Below are 18717 nucleotides of genomic sequence, written 5' to 3'. Positions count from 1 at the left end.
TTTTGTGCTTTAGAAAGGGAAAAATGCAGAGCAAAGTCTTCTGGGAACAATCTTTTTAAAGAAAGGGGATCCTTTTTTTTTTTTAAAGAACTATTTGAAAAAAATTTTTAAAAGCAAAGATTAATAAACATGTTTATAAATGATTATTAATAGAAGGGAGAAAATTTAAAAGGTACCCAGAAATCTCTCATTCTTACATAACCATGATTTACACTGGGATGTGTTTCCTCTCGAAAATGTTTATTCCTAGGTTTGTTACATACTTAGAATGTGTTTCGAATTTGTAGGTATGAGAATACAGAAGAATTTGAGCAATGCTGCATATAGCATTTAACATCATGAACATTTTCTTTAATCGGTGAATGTTCTTCTGAAATGTAGTTTTTAATGGCTGAGTAAGGGTTCTGTCTTCTTTGTGCATCATAAGTTAGACGATTTTCCATTGTTAGGTCAAAGTAGGGCTGCTCTGGTTGAAGTCTAGGGTCCTGACTGCTTATCTCCCACTTCAGCCTTCTAGAAACGCACATGTCACTTATCAGAACCGTTAGTGTTCTTTGGAGTGTAGTTGGGAGCTCAGCGGAGAGGTAAACTGAGGTGATATAAGGGAGAACTTTGGATGGAGGACTGAGGGGTTGTCCCTATCTCGGTAGGCAATTGAGAATTGTTTACAAATCGATAAGAAAAGGGTTAATTTATATTCTCTTGTATTTTTTCCCTTGGTCTTGGAGAGGTCATGTGACAGTAGAGAAAATAAAAGGAAGCCGATGTGTAGTGAATCCATTTCTCCAAAGACTAATCCAGGGTCCAGCATGAATGGGTAGACAGTAAAGCCAGAACAAAAGTGATGGACCAAGAAAGAATTTTTGGGGACAGCTGTTTTGAAGGTCTCTCCTTTCTTGATTCTGGGGTTGTAGGATATAGATGGCGAGTAACAGTATCTTCCAGATTTTAGCACCTATCATAATATTAGCCAGATGGAGCCCTCATAGAATTTAGGGAATAAAAGTAGAATTTATGTGACAGGATTATAGTTGATTTCTTTTGGCATGAGTGTTCTTAGACAGCTGAGTGGTAGTTCATGGCCAAAGCAAAATGACCCCCCACAGTAATTTAGGTACCCTGATGATTCCCCACTTACTTATAAGGTTAACCCCCTGTATTGTTACTATTTGTTAAAGAAAGCATTCGTTGGGAAAGAGCAGAAAGTAAATAGGAAAAATATGAAGATCACTTAAATTACTGCTATCCAGAGATAATCACTGTTAACATTCTGGTTTATTACTTTTATATTCCTTTCCACATTCCACTAAATCTGTATAAAACATTTATATCAATGTGTTTATATGTATTTCCCCAAACATAGGTGATAGTATACATAGCCTCATATAACTCTTAAAATAACCTGCATATTAAAAACAATTAGACTTTAAGGTAAAGATCTTTATTAATAAATATATGTTTGTATGATCACTTTTAATGGTTGTATTTCACTGAATTTTCTTCTAATAAGATAATACAGGGATAGTATAGAAAATTTGGAAAATATAAAAATTACTAAGGAACCACGTCATAATCATTAGGATGGCTACCATCAGAGAAAAAGACATTAACAAGTATTGACAAGGATGTGGTTGGTGGGAATGTAAAATGGCACAGCCACTATGGAAACCATTATGGTGCTTTCTCAAAAAAACTAAAAATAGAATTACTGTATGATTCAGCCATCCCACTTCTGGGTATTTACCCAAAAGATTTGAAAGCAGAGTCTCAAAGAGATATTTGTATGCCCATGTTCATAGCAGCATATTTCACAATAGCCAAAAGGTGGAAGCAGCCCGAGTGTGTATCAACAGATGAATGCATAAGCAAAATGGAATGTTACTTACTTATAATGGAATTTATATACTTAGAATTGAATGTTATTCAGCCTTAAAAAAGAAAGAAACTGACGCATGATACCACATAAATGAGCCTTGAAGACATTTTGGTAAGTGAAATAGTCTAGTCACAAAAAGACAAATACTGTCGGATTCCACTTAGATGAAGTCTCTAGACTAGTCAGATCTGTAGGGACAGAACATGGGAGGGTGGTTGCCCTGGCTGCGGGAGGGAGAAATGGCGCACTTTTTTAACAGGTTTGGAGTTTCAGTTTTGCAAGATGAAAACTATTCTGGAGATTGGTTGTATAACAACAGTGTTAATGTACTTTGCCTGAACTTCTCTCTTCTAAATGGTTAAGATGGCAAATTTTATGTATATTTTGCCACAGTCAACGATTAGAAAAAATTCTAAGGAAATAAGCATTCCTGCACGTGTAATATTTAGAGAGTATGAAGTTCATTTTTTTCTTCCCTGACATGTGTCCAGTCTGGGTTTCCAGACCATCTTGTAGAGCGTGCGGTATGGACTGTGATTTAAGTCTAATGTTGTCCCTCAGCCCCTTGATCCTCAGCTGGGGAAGTGGGCAACCCCAGAACCCGTGATTCATGTGGAAGTCACCCTGAGAACGTCAGCATGTTTCTGTTGCGAGGTTGGGCCCCCTTTACTGCCATTCTTAAACCTAATATGTGGGACTGTCTGAGTGATGGTCAGACATCGATTTGTTCCTCTTTGTTCAGATGTCGCAGCCTCTAAGAATGTAAAGGTTGGGGTTCACACCCATTGGAAGGAATTGGAAAGCTCTCTCTCAGGAGAACTAGGAAAAAGGAAACAAAGCCAATGTGTTGTTGGTATTGTGAAATAAAACTACTCCACCCCAGTCCCCATTTTCCTCCGCCCACTAACAGTCGACAGTTAGATCGCCTTCTCCGCGCCTGGGAGTCCAGGCTTCTCCGCCCACAGTTGTAGCAGCTAGCTTTGCAGGGGCTCACAGGAGCCCAGTTGCTGACGCTTTAATATAGAATCTGATTGGACTTTCCCCTTAGGAAGAATTGCTTTAGCTGGAGAAGCTACAAGTGCTGCTCTAGATTTGAGAAGAGCATAGCAGACCCTCACCCTACTTCCCACATGCTGGAACAATAATTTTAGTCAACTGATTTTGCCTAGAAGTCCCGGAGAGGGAGTTCACTGATAATCTTACCTACATGGAAATGCTAAGTAAAATTCACATTAAAGGAGTGCTTCTTAAGAACAGGAAAACACCGCCGTAAAGAATGAAGATTACATGGCACGAGGCAACCTGTGAAGTTCATGCAACTTGACATTCTGTGAATCTTTAAGATCTCGTACATATAAATCTAACACTTGCTGTGTCATTAGTTTTTTAAAAAGGTAGAATTGTATCTTTTTTAACTTTGCAATTACATTTGATTTCTTTTTAAAATGCTGATTAAAATTTTGATTTACTCTTCCTTTATCTAAGTAAATTTTGCTGATTTGACATTGGTCATTTTTTGTATTTTCTTTTTTCCTTTTTAGCCTCAACTTTAAAAGAACCTGCATTTACCTAAGGAAATATTTAAATATTTATACATCTAATTGTGAAATAGTTTCCTTCACCCATTGGGCAACATTTTAGTGCTTCGGTAGATGGACATTTTGATATCTCACCCTAGTGACGTGTGAAGGATAGAATAGAAGAGAAAGTGAATGGAAATGGACAAGTTAGCAGTCTTCACATTAGTCCAGTAGAGAACAAGTGGTACTTGAACTAGGACAGTGCTAGTGGGGAGGAATGGAGAAAAGAAGAGATATAAGAGGTAATTACGTGATGGTATTACTAGGATATTAGATTTGAAATGTTGAAAGATGTGTCAAAGCCACAAGGTTTCTGTTATTAGAAACCCTCTTATTTTAAATAGAGAAAGTAGCAATCAATTAAAAACAATCTGGGTCAAGTGTATATTGTGAGGTGTGACTTCAGTGTAGAATTGGGACAATTCTGGCCTCAGATATTGCAGTAATTATTTTGTTTGACTTTAGGTGAGATCATTAGATCATTATGTATTTTGGTCCCTTTCCACATTCCCCTCCTTTGCAAATTTATTAAACACCTACTATGTGCTAGATGCTGTTAGTTGCTGGAGGTGCAAAGATGAACCACATCCCGTTGCTTTTCCTCAAAGAGTTTCCTATCAAGTGTAGGATTTGTGGGAAGGTCATTTCTTACCTTGAACTTTTTTTCTACTTATATCCTGTTTCTTTGAATCTGTAGAACCTCATAGTGCTTAGAAAAAAATAACACTAAAAAAAAAAAATTGGGTAGGTGAATGCATGAATTTAGTTTTTCTAAATTTAAGTGACTGTTTCACCAAAATGTCACTTTTTATCCCCTGTTTCCTTTTTGTCTGAAATGCACCAGTGAAGCAATCAAGAAGAAGAATTGATTAATTTTGTGCTGTGTGCTTTTCAGTTCTGTGTTTTGTTTGTGCTTCAAACTGTGACAGTTGAAATTTCATGGTAAAAGAGAGAAAGGTTTTGAAATTTGGGGGATGGAGGAAAATGACTAAATTCAAAGAAGTAGATAAGAATACCAGTGCTGCCCAAATAGAAGTGAGGTTCTGGCCAAGGGCAAAGGATGCAGTTGGGGTTGTCATTTTGAAATGATCAACATGGTCCTTCCTCAAAAATTCTCTGTAAAAGAACAATAAGACTGATCACTTGGGGCTTTCAGTGTCATTAAAATTAACCAGGTGAGTCAAGTTTCATGGAGCAGCAGCTCTCCTGGGTTCTTGTATTGGGCACTTAAAATACACTTTAACAAAAACTGTTGTAGTTTTTTTGGGTGCAATTTAGCGCTCTGATTTTAATCTCTATTAATATGCTCCCTCTGGTTATATAAACTGTGTGCTGGTTTTCTTTCAAAAGACACCAAGCCCCAAATGTTTTGACATGTATGGTGTATTAATTTGCTTTTAATGCCAGAAATGAAGTTAATGATTTTGAGCTTTTACTTTTGAAGACTGTTTAAATGTAGAATTTATACTTCATGTTTGGGTGATCTAAGCCCTGTAGGTATAAGATATTTTCCTCGGTGTTACTGGTAAGAATGGGACCTGGGATCCGTCTCCAAGTCTCATTCTTTTCCTCAGGACCGGTGTGCGCGGAACTGCAGCATTTTGCCTCTTGTGTGTTTGGATTCAGCAGGCACTTACCTTTCCAGAACAAAGCATTCAGATGCCATCTTCTCTCTCGGTTCTTTGTTATCATTTATGGTCCTTACTTCCTGTGTGTGTTAAAGTGGTATTATTATTCTCAGCGGGAGGGCACATAGCAGTATGAAGAGATTGTTAATGAAATATCCCAGGGAAAGGATATTTCTAGTGCTCCTGCAGTGGAAGAGAAGAAGCACATTTTGTCTCTGTTTGCCAGCTTAGCCATTATGTTAAGAGCCCAGAGAAAGAATAGGATTGGCATGACAGATTTCAGTATATACTGAAAGCTTAACCAGATAAACATATTTCTCCAATGTACACAGTCATACTCCCTTCTCATCCAGCTTTACAGAAATACCTGGGATCTCAATGTTACCAAATAGCCTTAGAGAAACACGATACCATGCTGAACAGATACCATGGGGCGTGGAGCAGAGAATGGCTGAATGCTTTCCCCGTAGTAGAGACTGAGTCTCACCGTCAGGGATGATGAATCTGTCCAGTGAACACAGTGTACGGGTGACGGCAATTTGCTTCTGTTGCTTTTTTTCCCAAGGAAGTATTCTCAGGCTGTGTGACCTTGTTGACAAAGTGATTAGAGAAGAAATAGCACAGTTCAGTACAATGCTATTGATGTCCTTACCAACAACTAGTTATATTAAAAGACCCCTATGAGGAGCAGCTCTGCTTAGAATGTGCTGTCATATTTCTGTTCGAAATGTACTTTAAAAATGCATCAAGTTGTTTGCAAAATGGTTGGCTCAGGGCAAGTCCTCTCAAGTGGTGTCCTATGTGGTAGCCCTGCCATAAATAGCTTATTGACATCCCATCAGTTGGGTCATTATGGGTGTCAAGGTGAGGTATGGAGAGCACTGAGTAAAAATCCATAGGTAACTAAGGTGCAAAGGGTTGGTTATAATTCCATCTCTTCATAATGACCTAGCATTTATTGTTAACTTATTTGCTTCACTGCCTGGGCCGAAATGAACTGTCATTAGGGCCTTAGAATTTTATCGAACTGACATCATAATCTCATTTCCTACTGAAGAGGCTAAGAAATATGGACCTTGGTGTTTGTTTTAACCTTCAACACATTAAAAGTTAAAGTATCATGAAGTCTGTCAATCCTTACAAATCCCAAAGAAGAGTCTTGTACATTACATTGTGAATGAGAATGTAAGGTACACGGGCTCCTTTTTTGTCCACCAGCCATTTTTTTGTTTGTCTTCATGACAAATCTCACAACTGTCAGTTCTGACATAGCCTTGGAGAATTGCTTTCAACCTCTCGTGGGTGGACCAGTGACTCCGTGAATTCAGCAGTAAATTGAACAGCAGTAACGTTTACTATGTGACATACCATGTGCAATGAGATCTGCTTCATTTTTGTTTTTTGGACATTAAATTTTTCACAATGTTGGACATTCCTGAATAGTTCTGTATCTACACTTATTTCTTTTATGTACCCCTGGTTTTATTGCTTAGTTATGATCCCTAAATGGGACTGAGTTATGTTCTTTCTGAGTTTCTTGATGTTTTACACCGTGCCTTGCTTCTGGGGGTAGGAGGGTTTATTTTCATGTAGCCTAGAGTTATTCCCTTAACCAGAGAGACATTCAACATTTTGTTTCAGTGTGACTCTCTCCACTCTTTACTAACTGTATTTTAAGGATGACTTCTCCTGAAAATACCGGGGGGCAGAATTACCAAATGAAGTAAGGCCGCCATTCTCTAGAGAGCAGGAATCTGTTTACAAACCTGCAGTATTTATTACATACCTCATTTAGTCCATTCATCATTTTAATAGAAAAATGAGTCATTTTAGATGATTCTGAAATAATTCGAGGTAAGCTACATAGCCCCGGGCAGAATATGATTTACTTAGACAGCACCAAGCTTTTTTCAAAAAAATGTAATGGAATGATCAGCACCAATAATTTATGATTACTTGTGGTAAACTCATCAGATGTCTTCATTGTCCTAGAAATTTGTTGATGAGATTAAAAGTTTAGAGGAGTTTTCTACCTAACTTCTCTTCCATTCTTCCATCTTTTATGACAGATGGCTACAAAGTCCCATATTTAACTGTCCTCTGCCTTTTTAAAACACTGCGTATAAATCTAATTCCAGATTGTGCCTGATATTCTCTTGATAAGAAAGAACAGTCAGTGTCATAGGGCAAGTTCTATTGGAGATTATAAGGCCTACTTATATACATTTTCTGCTTAGGCACCAAACACTAATCCTTTTACAGTTTCTTTAGTCTGATTCTCAGAGACACAGCCAGTTGATTGCCTGGAACGATATAGCTCCAAATCCAAGAGAAATCACATAACGTTTTTATGTAATGCTATATTCCTCGTGAGCTTTGTCAACCAGCATCACAATGGAAATAGTTGATACTTATTTTTAACAATTTTCATTTAACCAAGAGTTTCCAAGTCCAGTGTCTTATTTGGTGTTAATAATTGTTTGAAATGGGTAGGACTTCTGTCATTCCTGTAACAGCTGGTGAAACAGATATTCGTAGAAACTGAACTTGAAGATGGACAGGGAGTGAGCTACAAATTAGGTCCCCCCTACCTGTGGTAGCGAATTTTGTTATTATTAAGTTTTTAAGCTGTACTAGTCTGTGCCAGCTGTGTTAGAAAGAGTAAGGGGACTGTTAGGGTAGGCAAATGGACAAAGGAGATAAATAAAAAAGGCATCAAAAAGTAATGCATGGTGAGCACATACAGGAGGTAAAAAGGTCACAGAAGGATGGGCATATTATACTCACAGAGAAGAAACATGGGGGCAGGCAGCCCTAGCTAGTCTAGCAGGCTTTGTGTGGTATTGCTTAATAAAATAATATATTCATAATTATAACACTGGCAGGGATTAAGAGGAATCTGTTTAAGGACATAGAATGGAATAATACATATTAAAACTAAAGTTTCCTTCTAGATTATTTTGAGTTGAAAAAGTTCTGGCAGGTTAGGTTGTAAATTTCAGTATTCCAGAAACTTTCTCACCTGTGAATTTCATGTTGCAAAGGACACTGGTTAAATGAAATTGGTATACTTTTATAAAATCATTTTTGAATGTACTTATTGAAAAAATACTTGCTCCCCTCTTTTGTATTTTGGGAGAGGTGATTGATATACATTCAGAACAACCTGGTTTGGAGCAGTTACCCATTTCCTTGACCTCAGAAGACCACCAGTAGATAATGGCAGAATTTTTTTTTTTAATGTGCAAGGTAAATTCTTTATTTACAGGGGGAGGTAAGAGAAGATTTGATTCTTTTTTTTCTTTTTTTAAGATTTTATTCACTTGTCTGAGAGAGAGAGTGACAGAGCACAAGCAGGGGGAGCAGCAGAGGCAAAGGGAGAAACAGGCTCCCCACCGAGCAAGGAGCCCCGTGCAGGACTCAGTCCCAGGACTCTGGGATCATGACTTGAGCCAAAGGCAGTCACTTAAGCGACGGGTCTATCCAGGCGTCTCAGAAGATCCTATTCTTTTTCTACTTTGGATAGTAAAGATGTGTTAATCCAGCAGGGTTCTTGTTGAGAATAGAGATAGGTTTGCGGAAGTAGATTTAATATTATGAGTAAATGTAACATATTTACAATGTCCACTTTACTCTTAAAGTGGATTCAGTCAGTTTTGTGTTTCATGTTTTCATTGAATTTTATGAGACCTTTAAAGTGAAGATATTCCACAGGTTTTTCTTATAAAGTCAAACTCAATAGTTTAAAAAATATGTCGTTGACCATTTTGGAAATTAGTTAAATTTTTTTTAAAAAGCAACAAATTTGGGATAAAGTTACGTAACCATTAATTTATTTTTCAATTGCATTTCATCCAAGAATATTTCTAACTGACAGCAGATTAATTAATGTAATAGAAAAATTTGTCTACTTCATAAATATAAGCTCTTGTCCTTATCGCTATGGTAGAAGGATAGGGAAGTTCTAGTAACTAATTTTTATTGTAAGTCTACTATAAATTTAAAACTTGCATATAAACAGGGCTAGATGATATACTTGTGTGTCTGCATGTATACTTTATTTTTTTGCACACGGTAAAGGCATTTTTCAGACACAGTAAGAAATTTTAATTTCAAAATTAGTTTCTTAAAGTTTTTATTTTGAATTTTTAGCTTTCAGAAATGTTATGAGGAAGGGTGCCTGGGTGGCTCAGTCAGTTAATCATCTGCCTTCGGCCCAGGTCATGATCCCAGGGTCCTGGGATCGAGCCCCACATCAGGCTCCCTGCATGGCAGGAAGCCTCTTTCTCCCTCTCCTGCTCCCCCTGCTTGTGTTCCCTCTCTTGCTGTCTGTCTCTGTGAAATAAATAAAACAAATCTTTAAAAAAAAAAAAGAAAGAAAGAAAAAAGAAATGTTACGAGGACAAAGAACTTGCTCAGATTCATCTAGCATGCATGCTTTATCATTCTATCTAGGCACATACGTGCACGTGCGCAGGCGCGTGCGCACACACACACACACACACACCTTCTCTGAACCATTTAGCATGAGTTGCAGACATCATGCCAATTTGCCTCTTAATACTTCTACCCTTTATTTTTTATTTACTTATTTATTTTTTTTAATACTCCTACCCTTTAAAAATTAGTGTGTGTTTCTTACGTAACCAAGTACGGTTGTCAAAGTCAAGAAATTGAGCATTGATGCAATAATTCAGTCTTTAATCCAGGTTCCAATAATGTTCATGGTATTTTTCCTCCTGGAATAGGATAGATTCCAGGATCATATATTGCACTTAGTTGTCATGTCTCAAGACATTTTAAGCATGGTTTGCAAACAGTAGAATCAAGACGAATACTGTGTTAATTTCAATTTATGAGTTCTTGCTGATATAGAGTTTTACAAAGACGGAAGTGGAATGGACAAGAAAATGATAGGTCAGACATACAGATTAATATTCTGTATTATGAGTAAGGATTCAATTGTTTTGGGTATTTTCATGAACCAAAATGAAAACAATTTAAATGCTTTCACCAGCATCTGTATTGATTCTGTGTCTTTGAAACGTGGCAGGGATCCAAGTTGTATCATTAAAAACTCTTTGTAAACTCTTATTTTGCTACAAAATTTTTTGACCGATTTTATCTGAAATAGACTTCTCCCCCTCTCTTACCCCCACCTCCCAGTCTTCTCCCCCAGGCACTCCTTCATGTAATTTTAGACAAATTGCTTTTTTCCTTTGTGCTCTTTGTTTCTATCTGTTTAAAATGAGGACAAGGTCTTTAGTGCACTTTGCTTTCAAGTCTGTTACCTTGATGAATAAATATATAAATACAGGAGTTCTAAGAGAATGCAAAGTTCTATGTACTTACAGATTGACTTTTCATAAAGTAATTTTGCTTTATGAATAGGTTACCAATTCCAAGAGTCATGTCTATTTTAATTCTCTTTAGTTATTAAAAAACCCCATTTTAAAAAGGGAAAATAGTTAAAGTTGAAAGCCTCTATTTTCTTGGTTAAATTGGATTTTTGTTATTGAATGCTTACTCTGATTGGTAGAAGTGGTTTAGTCACAAGCACAGGTAAAAATGGCTGGTAGCAGTCACTGTACTGAGAGGGTCAAAATGAGAGGGGTCCTTTTCTTGGTTGTAAGAGGATGGGGTCTTTCTGCTTAATATGTGCTTGTGTACTTAGAATGAAAACCCAGGCCTTTGTTAGCAAAATAAACTTAAATTGGTATCAGTTAAAATATAAATACAATCTAATTAAAAAACAGAATTGGGGCACCTGCGTGGCTCAGTTAGTTAAGCAACTGCCTTTGGCTCAGGTTGTGATCTCAGGGTCTGGGATCGAGTCCCACATTGGGCTCCCCGCTCAGCAGGGAGTCTGCTTCTCCCTCTCCCTCTGCCTCTACTCCCTGCTCGTGCTCTCTTTCTCTTTCTTGCTCTCTGTATTTCAAGTAAGTAAGATCTTAAAAAAAAATAGAAGACTGAATTGGTCGATTTTATACCTTTACAAAATGACTATTAAATGCCATATATTTCTGTATTATAGTGGAATAACCCCTTTTGCTACTCCTAAGTCCAAAAAAAGATTCATCTTTTTAAATGCTTGCTTTATTTTCCATTCATTTCCCACTTATTTCAACTCACTAAAAATCCTGTGCTATTTTTTATTTCAAAGATTTTAGTTATTTATTTTAGAGAGAGGGGGAGAGAGGACCATGAACAGCAAGGAGGGGCAGGGGCAGAGGGAGAGGGAGAGAAACAGACTCCCTGCTGAGCAGGGAGCTGGAGGTGGGGCTCCATCCCAGGACTCTGGGATCATGACTTAAGCCGAAGGCAGACGTTTCACCAGCTGAGCCACCCAGGTGCCCCCTAACTTAATTTTAAGTATGCGCACTGTATCACTACCTTGTCCGTTTGTGTCATAGTTTTTCTTTCTTAACCTTAACCTCCTCTTCGTGCCATGTTAAATTTGCAGCACGTGGACTGCAGAATCTCTAGAATGTTCCCATTGTTCCCGGTTATGCACAGGTGACAGAAGAATATTCCGATTTAAAATGCTTCCAATTGGGGCGCCTGGGTGGCTCAGTGGGTTGGAGCCTCTGCCTTCGGCTCAGGTCATGATCTCAGGGTCCTGGGATCGAGCCCCACATCGGGCTCTCTGCTCAGCAGGGAGCCTGCTTCCCCCTTCTCTCTCTCTGCCTGCCTCTCTGCCTACTTGTGATCTCTGTCTGTCAAATAAATAAATAAAATCTTTAAAAAAAAAGCTTCCAATTTTTAACTCCTTATAGAACTCAGTATATTGTAAAAAAAAAAAAAAAAAAAAATTTCTGAGCTCCATCCCTGAAGGCATCAAAAAGAACAAGATCTAAATTACATCCCCCTTCAGTGTGCAGCATATTGTAACCGTGTATCTCCATCTTGTTGATCACCATTTCCAAGATGTATGTATAGCTGTACATATGCTCTGCGTGTATATTATCATATTGCTTCCCCCACCCTCTTCTCCCCTCTCCTCTCTTTATATGTGTGTGTGTACACACACACACACAATCTTTTTTTTTTTTTTTTTTTCTTCTGTGAACCCTTGGAGCAGGTATACTTGGCCTGTGGAGTGACACAACAAAATCAGGCTCTTGAAGGAGCCTGGTTTTGTCCTTGTAAATGACACGGTACAAATGCATGTGGTGGATTAAAATATGTTCACCCTGACAGAAATCTTTTACTTGAAGTGAAAAAGCCTCCCGTCAATTCCAATTGCAACAAAGGTTGCTGCTGTACCCACGACTTGCCAAGACTGCAAGCTTCTCGAGCTCTCTTCTGGAGATACATTTGTTACTTGATTCTCAGCTTTGAGTTGGATATAATCTTGTCTTGGCATGTTCTGTTTCCAGAATTACATCAGTTTTCAAGTTTCTTCGGCTTTTTCTCCAGATTTCTGAAGGGGCGGGGTTAGCTTTTTGTCTAGCAGGTAGCAAAAATTCTGTTGGGAGTTCCCCAATCAATAATTGTAAAATAACTAGAAATTGATCCATGCCTGCTGTAAATCCATCCATGCATTTCTGTTAATATCTGTCATCTTGGAGAATCTGTACAAAAGACATTTCTGTCCCCATGTCCCTGAAAATGGGACCCAAGCAAGTAATAGCCGGCTGTGCACTAGGGACTGTTCTTATGAGGTCCATGGTTTGATACAAGGTGTTGGGAGCTTTTCTTCTGCTTTGTAGTATGTAATTGCAGGAGGTTGAAGTTTTTGTCAATGTGAGCACAACTTAATTAGGGGCTTAGAGCTTGTCCTGCATGTAGGTGGGATAGTGATGTGATTTAATGCTACTGCTGGGTTATACCTCTCCGAAATACACTCTTCACTGATGTGTCATGGCTTCACCCTCTTCTCTCTTAGGCCTGAAATTCTTATTTCCCTCTCTCTGAAGATAGAAGTAAGGGGGGATGGGGTGCCTGGGTGGCTCAGTCGGTTAAGCCTCTGCCTTTGGCTCAGGTCATGATCTCAGGGTCCTGGGATCGAGCCCCATATTGGGGCATTTGCTTCTCCCCCTGCCTCTGCCCCGCACCCTGGCTTGTGCTCACTCGCTCAACTAAATAAATAATAAATAATACCTTTTAAAAAGGAAATAAAGGGGGAAAAGTGCTTGGGTGTTTAATTTGGCAAGACCATCATTGATAGGTACATCGGTTGCTGGGAAAAGAATGCCAGTTGATACCCTCTCCCAGCTCTGGTCGTGAGGTCTTAGTTGGTCAGATTGCCACCTTGTCACTGTGGAGACTTGATAAAGCCTAAAGTTTCTAACTGGACAGGGCACTTTCAATTTGGGAAGTCTTTTCTGTGCTTTTAGACTGCAGTACAGTAACTTAGAATAAGGGAGAAATAGTTAGTTGTCTTATAATAAAGTTGAAAACATATTCTGAGTGACTCCAGAGTAAGACTTGCTTGTCACAGATGGAATATATTAACATGTCTAAAGAAAGAATGTGTCAATTTTTTATTTTTTTAGTCTTTAAACTGGAGTTTTAAAAGATTATTTAGGATCATGGGGCATGTTTACAATATGATTAATACAGAAAAAAAAATCAGCATGTTTTTCATAATCTGTGTATCTACACCGACAGCTTGTTATACATTATATATATATTTTTAACTTTGTCTGTTTTTAATACACTTCTCTGTTGGGGTGCCTGGGGGCTCAGTCAGTTAAGAATCCAGTTCTTGGTTTCAGCTCAGGTCATAATCTCAGGATTGTGAGATCGAGCCCTGTGTCTGGCTTTGCAGTGGGTGTGGAACCTACTTAAGATTTTCTCTCTCTCCCTCTGCCCCTCCTCTGCTCTCCCTCCTATAACCACAACAACAAAATGTGTGTACGTGTAAAATGTGTAAAATATGTAAGAATATATATTCTTACATATACATATCTATTTATTATATATAGAATATATATATTCTTCTGCTCTATCTATATATAGATATATATAGACATATATATTCTTCTGCTCATATGCACATATATGGCCCCTTCTCACTTCTATGTTTATCTGATTCCCTGAATTGAATAAGTATTTATTATACATGATAAAAAATAGATCCCTTTAGTCACTTTTAAAGGAGTTACATAGATAGAAGGAAAGAGAAGACTTAAAAAGAGAAATAATGCTGTGTCCTTCCCCCCCGGGCAGGGGTCTACATTTAGTCGTCTGGTGCTGTTGGATGTCTGCCTTTTGTGGAGATACTTCCAACAAGCTGTCGTAGCCTCATGCCAGCACACTTCTGGGTCATAAAGCTGATTGAATAACTTTCTAGTTTCCACATAGATGACCTGAAGAAAGAGCATGTCTTGGTTGCAGGTCCTACATGCCTGTTCTTTTTGGCAGATGTAATTCTTATTTTAAAGCAGTAATTTGGCCTCTTAGTTGATTCCTAAGTCTCTGTAAACTTCGGAGTCTGTCAACAAACTAGGCTTCTAAGTGTGCAATACTGAATTCACCGAAGTAATTAATTTGTCCCCTGGGGCTCTTTGACAGGTAGCCTGCTGCTGTTCCTAGTAATAGCCCTTGTGCCGCATGCCAGGCGGGCCTCTTATCTTCTGCCCTGCACTGGAGCAAAGGAGTCTAGAGAGGTGTGCTCTGGAAGGCATGCCTTGTGATGTGAGAGCCGCGTCGATTCCGAGCTGCAGTCCACAGCACAGTTTTGCCCAGAACCTGCTATATGGGGCTCCAGCTCCTTCCTTTGCCCTGTCTTAGTGGCCGGTCAGCCTTGATGCAGATAGAGGCAGAATTTTCTTGCATGATCACTGAACTTCTATTTACAACTTAAAGAGACCGTAGAAAAACCCCACCTAACCTCCTTCTATTTTTAAAGAAAGAGACCTAGGGCTCTTAGGGATAAAGTGGCGGTGAGATCAGCACCTGTATCCATTTCCCTTTTCTGGGCCGTTTTTCATCTTCTTCAGTGGTGATCATGGGCCAGAGAGCAAGAAGGAAGAAGGCCAGGAGTCTTTCTATAAATTTGGGCTGGCTTGGGGTAAGAAGCCCTACTGAGATGGAGCAGCTCCCCTTTTGCACAAGCCAGACACACACAGGACATTTGGGATAGATTCTTCAAGGCCACTGTTATGACAGCTTTGGTAGGGAGTAAATGTCACTGGCTTCTCTCTTCCTACCTTGAAACAAAGAGGCAGAAATAGGGCCATCGAATAATGATCACGGATAGTCTTCATTGCATGTTCATTATGACATTTTATTATATTCAGGTAGAATTATAATAAAGCTCCTGTAATTTAAAACATAACTTGCCTATCGTAGCCAGTGCTCATTGCTTGAGCAAGAAGGAACATTTTCTTTCCCTCATACGTCCATCTGTCTGGGGATGTGTGCATTTTATTTGCATTTCTTGTCATTCCGGAATTATTAACTGAGAGCCTACTACACGCTAGGCACTGTAGTTTATGTGCTGAGGAGATATCAAAACAGACAAAAAGAGAAATCACTCGCCTAGTGCACTTTATGTTTTAGTAGGGGTAATTGGTACCTACCATGCTTAATGCTGATGCCAGAAATAGGGGCAGATTAAGGAGAGAGAGGGATTAACCCTTAAAGGAGTAAAAATAGTTCACTCAGTCTTTCAGGCTCTAATTCAGTCTCTTGATCATTTGTGCATGTGGGTACCTTATACCTGGAGTGCTTTGTAATTATTCAGGGTGTTTTTACTTTTATGTTTGAGTTGGAACAATTTTGATAATTGAGCCAGATGACAATAAAATTTTGAAAACATTTTTAAAAACCGTATCACACTTAAAATATCTATTAACCAAAGAGGTGAAAAACCTGTACTCTGGAAACTGTAAAATGTGGATGAAAGTAATACAAGTGGAAAGATATGCCATGCTCATGGATTAGAAGAAAAAAATATTAAAATGTTCATACTACCCAAAGTAATCTACAGGTTTAATGCAGTCCCTATTAAAATACCAACAGCAGGGGCACCTGAGGGGCTCTGTCGGTTAAGTGTCTGCCTTTGGCTTAGGTCATGATCTCAGGGTTCAGGTTGTCATCTTGGGGTCCTGCGATGGAACCACAAGTTGGGCTCCCTGCTCAACAGGGTGTCTGCTTCTCCCTCTTGCCCTCTCTCTGTCCCTCCCCCCGCTCATGCTCTGTCTCTCTGTCGCTCAGATAAATAAATAAGATCTTACTTAAAAAAAATACCAACAGCATTTTTCACAGAACTGGAACAAACGATCTTAAAATTTTCATGGAACCACAAAAGACCCCCAATACCCAATGCAGTCTTGAAAAAGGAAACCAAAAACAGTAGGTATCATAATTCCAGATTTTAAGTTATATTATAAGACTGTAGTAATCAAAACATTATGGTATGGGCACAAAAACAGACACATAGATCAATGGAATGGAATAGAAAGCCCAGAAATAAACCCACAGTTACATTGATCTTTGACAAAGGAGGCAGGGGTATGCAATGGGAGAAAGGCAGTCTCTTCAACAAATGACATTGGGAAACTGGGCAGCAACATACCAAAGAATGAATCTGGACCACTTTCTTATACACAAAAACAAAATGGATCAAGAACCTAAATGTGAGACCAGGAGCCATAAAAATCCTGGAAGAGAACAGAGGCAGTAATTTCTCTGACATCAGCTATAGCAACATCTTTCTAGATAAGTCTCCTGAGGCAAGGGAAAGAAAAGCAAAAATAAGCTATGGGGCCTACATCAAAATAAAAAAGCTTCTGCACAGGAAAGGAAACAACCAACAAAACTAAAAGACAACCTACTGAATGGGAGAAGATATCTGCAAAGGACATATCTGAGAAAGGGTTAGTATCCAAAATATATATTAACAACTTATACAACTCAACACTAAAAAATATCCAGTTAAAAAATGAGCAGAAGACATAAACAGACATTTCTCCAAAGACGACCTACAGATGGCCAAGAAACACATGAAAAGATGCTCAGCATCCGTCATCATCAGGGAAATGCAAATCAAAGCCATGATGAGATATCCCCTCAACCTGTCAGAGGGGCTAAAATAAAAAACTCAAGAAACAGCAAGTGTTGGCGAGGGTATGGCGATCAAGGAGCCCTCACGCACTGCTGGGAATGCAAATGCATACTCTGGAAAACAGTATGGAGGTTCCTCAAAAAATTGAAACTGGAACTACCCCATAAGCCAGTAATCGCACTACTGGGTATTTACTTTATACGTGTAACAGAATATTATTTAACCATAAAAAGGAATGAAATCTCGCCATTGGCAGCAACAACATGGGTGAATGTAGAGATTCATAGAGAGTGTGATGCTGAGCAAAATAAGTGAGTCAGAGAAAGACAAATACCATATGATTTCACTCATATGTGGAATTTAAGAAAGAAAACAAATGAAAAAGGAAAGAAAAAAGAGCAAACCAAAAAAACAAACTCTTAACTGTAGAGAACAAGCAGATGGTTACCAGATGGGAGGTGGGTGGGGGAATGAGTGAAACAGGTGAAGGGGATTAAGAGTACACTTACCGGGAAAAGCACTGAGTGATGTACAGAATTGTTGACTCACTGTGCTGTATACCTGAAATGAATATATGACTGTAAACTACACTGGAATTTAAGAACTAATTTTTTATTTTTCTTTGGAATTTCAGAAAATTAAAAAAAAAATACCCCCCAAACTGCACCATACTATATAAATATATGGGCTTAATGATAAATCTGTATGGGGGGGAAGGGTGTGTGGATATGTCCAGTTGATTTTTAAGCAGTAGGTACGTGCATTTGTAGGCCTGGCAGATCAAACATCTTGAGGGCGGGGGGGATGGGGGGGCAGACTGGAGACCCAGAGAGGAGTTGATACGGTAGTCTGGAGGCAGAAATCCTTCCTTGGGGACCTCAGTCTTTTAAGGACTTGCTGCTTAGCCAACTTCATGGACCGTTGGGAGATGTACCCCATATGCTGTTGGGTCTGCAGGTGTGGGCTCCTCTAGTCTCCGAGCACACTAGAGTCCCTGTTTTGTTGAGATGCAAAATGTGACACAGGTGAGAGCTAAAGTGGCACCATGTTGGCACTGTCACTTCCTCTCACCTCTCAACCATTTCTCAATAATTTGTCTCTGGATGATTGCCTCATGCTAACCCCTGACCCTGCCTCTGCAAAGATGTGGGTTCTCTGGGCCCTGGCAGTCTCCTTTATATTCTCCTAAACTACAGGGCTAGCCAAAAAATGTTAGGGTCATAGCTGGAACTGTGTAATATGGCAGAGCTAATATGATGCTGCCCCAAATGCTATTCAGCTGAATAGCAACACAGCCAGTAGGTTTTGGGTACCTCCTCTGTGTAGCTGCTGTGTCAGGGGCCGGGGGAACAGAAGACTGAGCCTGGCCCTTGCTCTCAGAACGTGTAGAGTAGCCTGAATGGAATTCTTCCTGTCCACAGTGGGTATCAGTAGTTGAGCAGGCTTGTTGGAACCTCCAGGAAAGCTGTCAGAAAATCCGAACGGGTGGAGTTGGGCCAGGGAGACTCAGCTGTGCAGGGGCTCCTTTTGAGTTGTCTAACAGTCTAAATCTTGGGTGTCATGGCAGTTCGGGCCCCTTCAGGGCTGCTGTGGCCAATCACATGGCAGGTCTGTCCT

The 18717-nt window shown here is 39.2% G+C and overlaps 1 protein-coding gene across 3 annotated transcripts in view; it reads left to right on the top strand.

The window, feature by feature from the left end:
• The window catches only part of CHCHD3 (coiled-coil-helix-coiled-coil-helix domain containing 3), a 277804-nt gene that overhangs the window by 102453 nt on the left and 156634 nt on the right, over positions 1-18717 (top strand). The window lies entirely within an intron of this gene.

The sequence above is a fragment of the Mustela putorius genome, unplaced genomic scaffold (assembly GCF_011764305.1).
Source record: "Mustela putorius furo isolate JIRA1106 unplaced genomic scaffold, ASM1176430v1.1 tig00003845_pilon_pilon_pilon, whole genome shotgun sequence".
Taxonomy (NCBI): Eukaryota; Metazoa; Chordata; class Mammalia; order Carnivora; family Mustelidae; genus Mustela; species Mustela putorius.
Note: the sequence above shows the minus strand (reverse complement) of the source record. Positions and strands in the feature narration are given on the sequence as shown.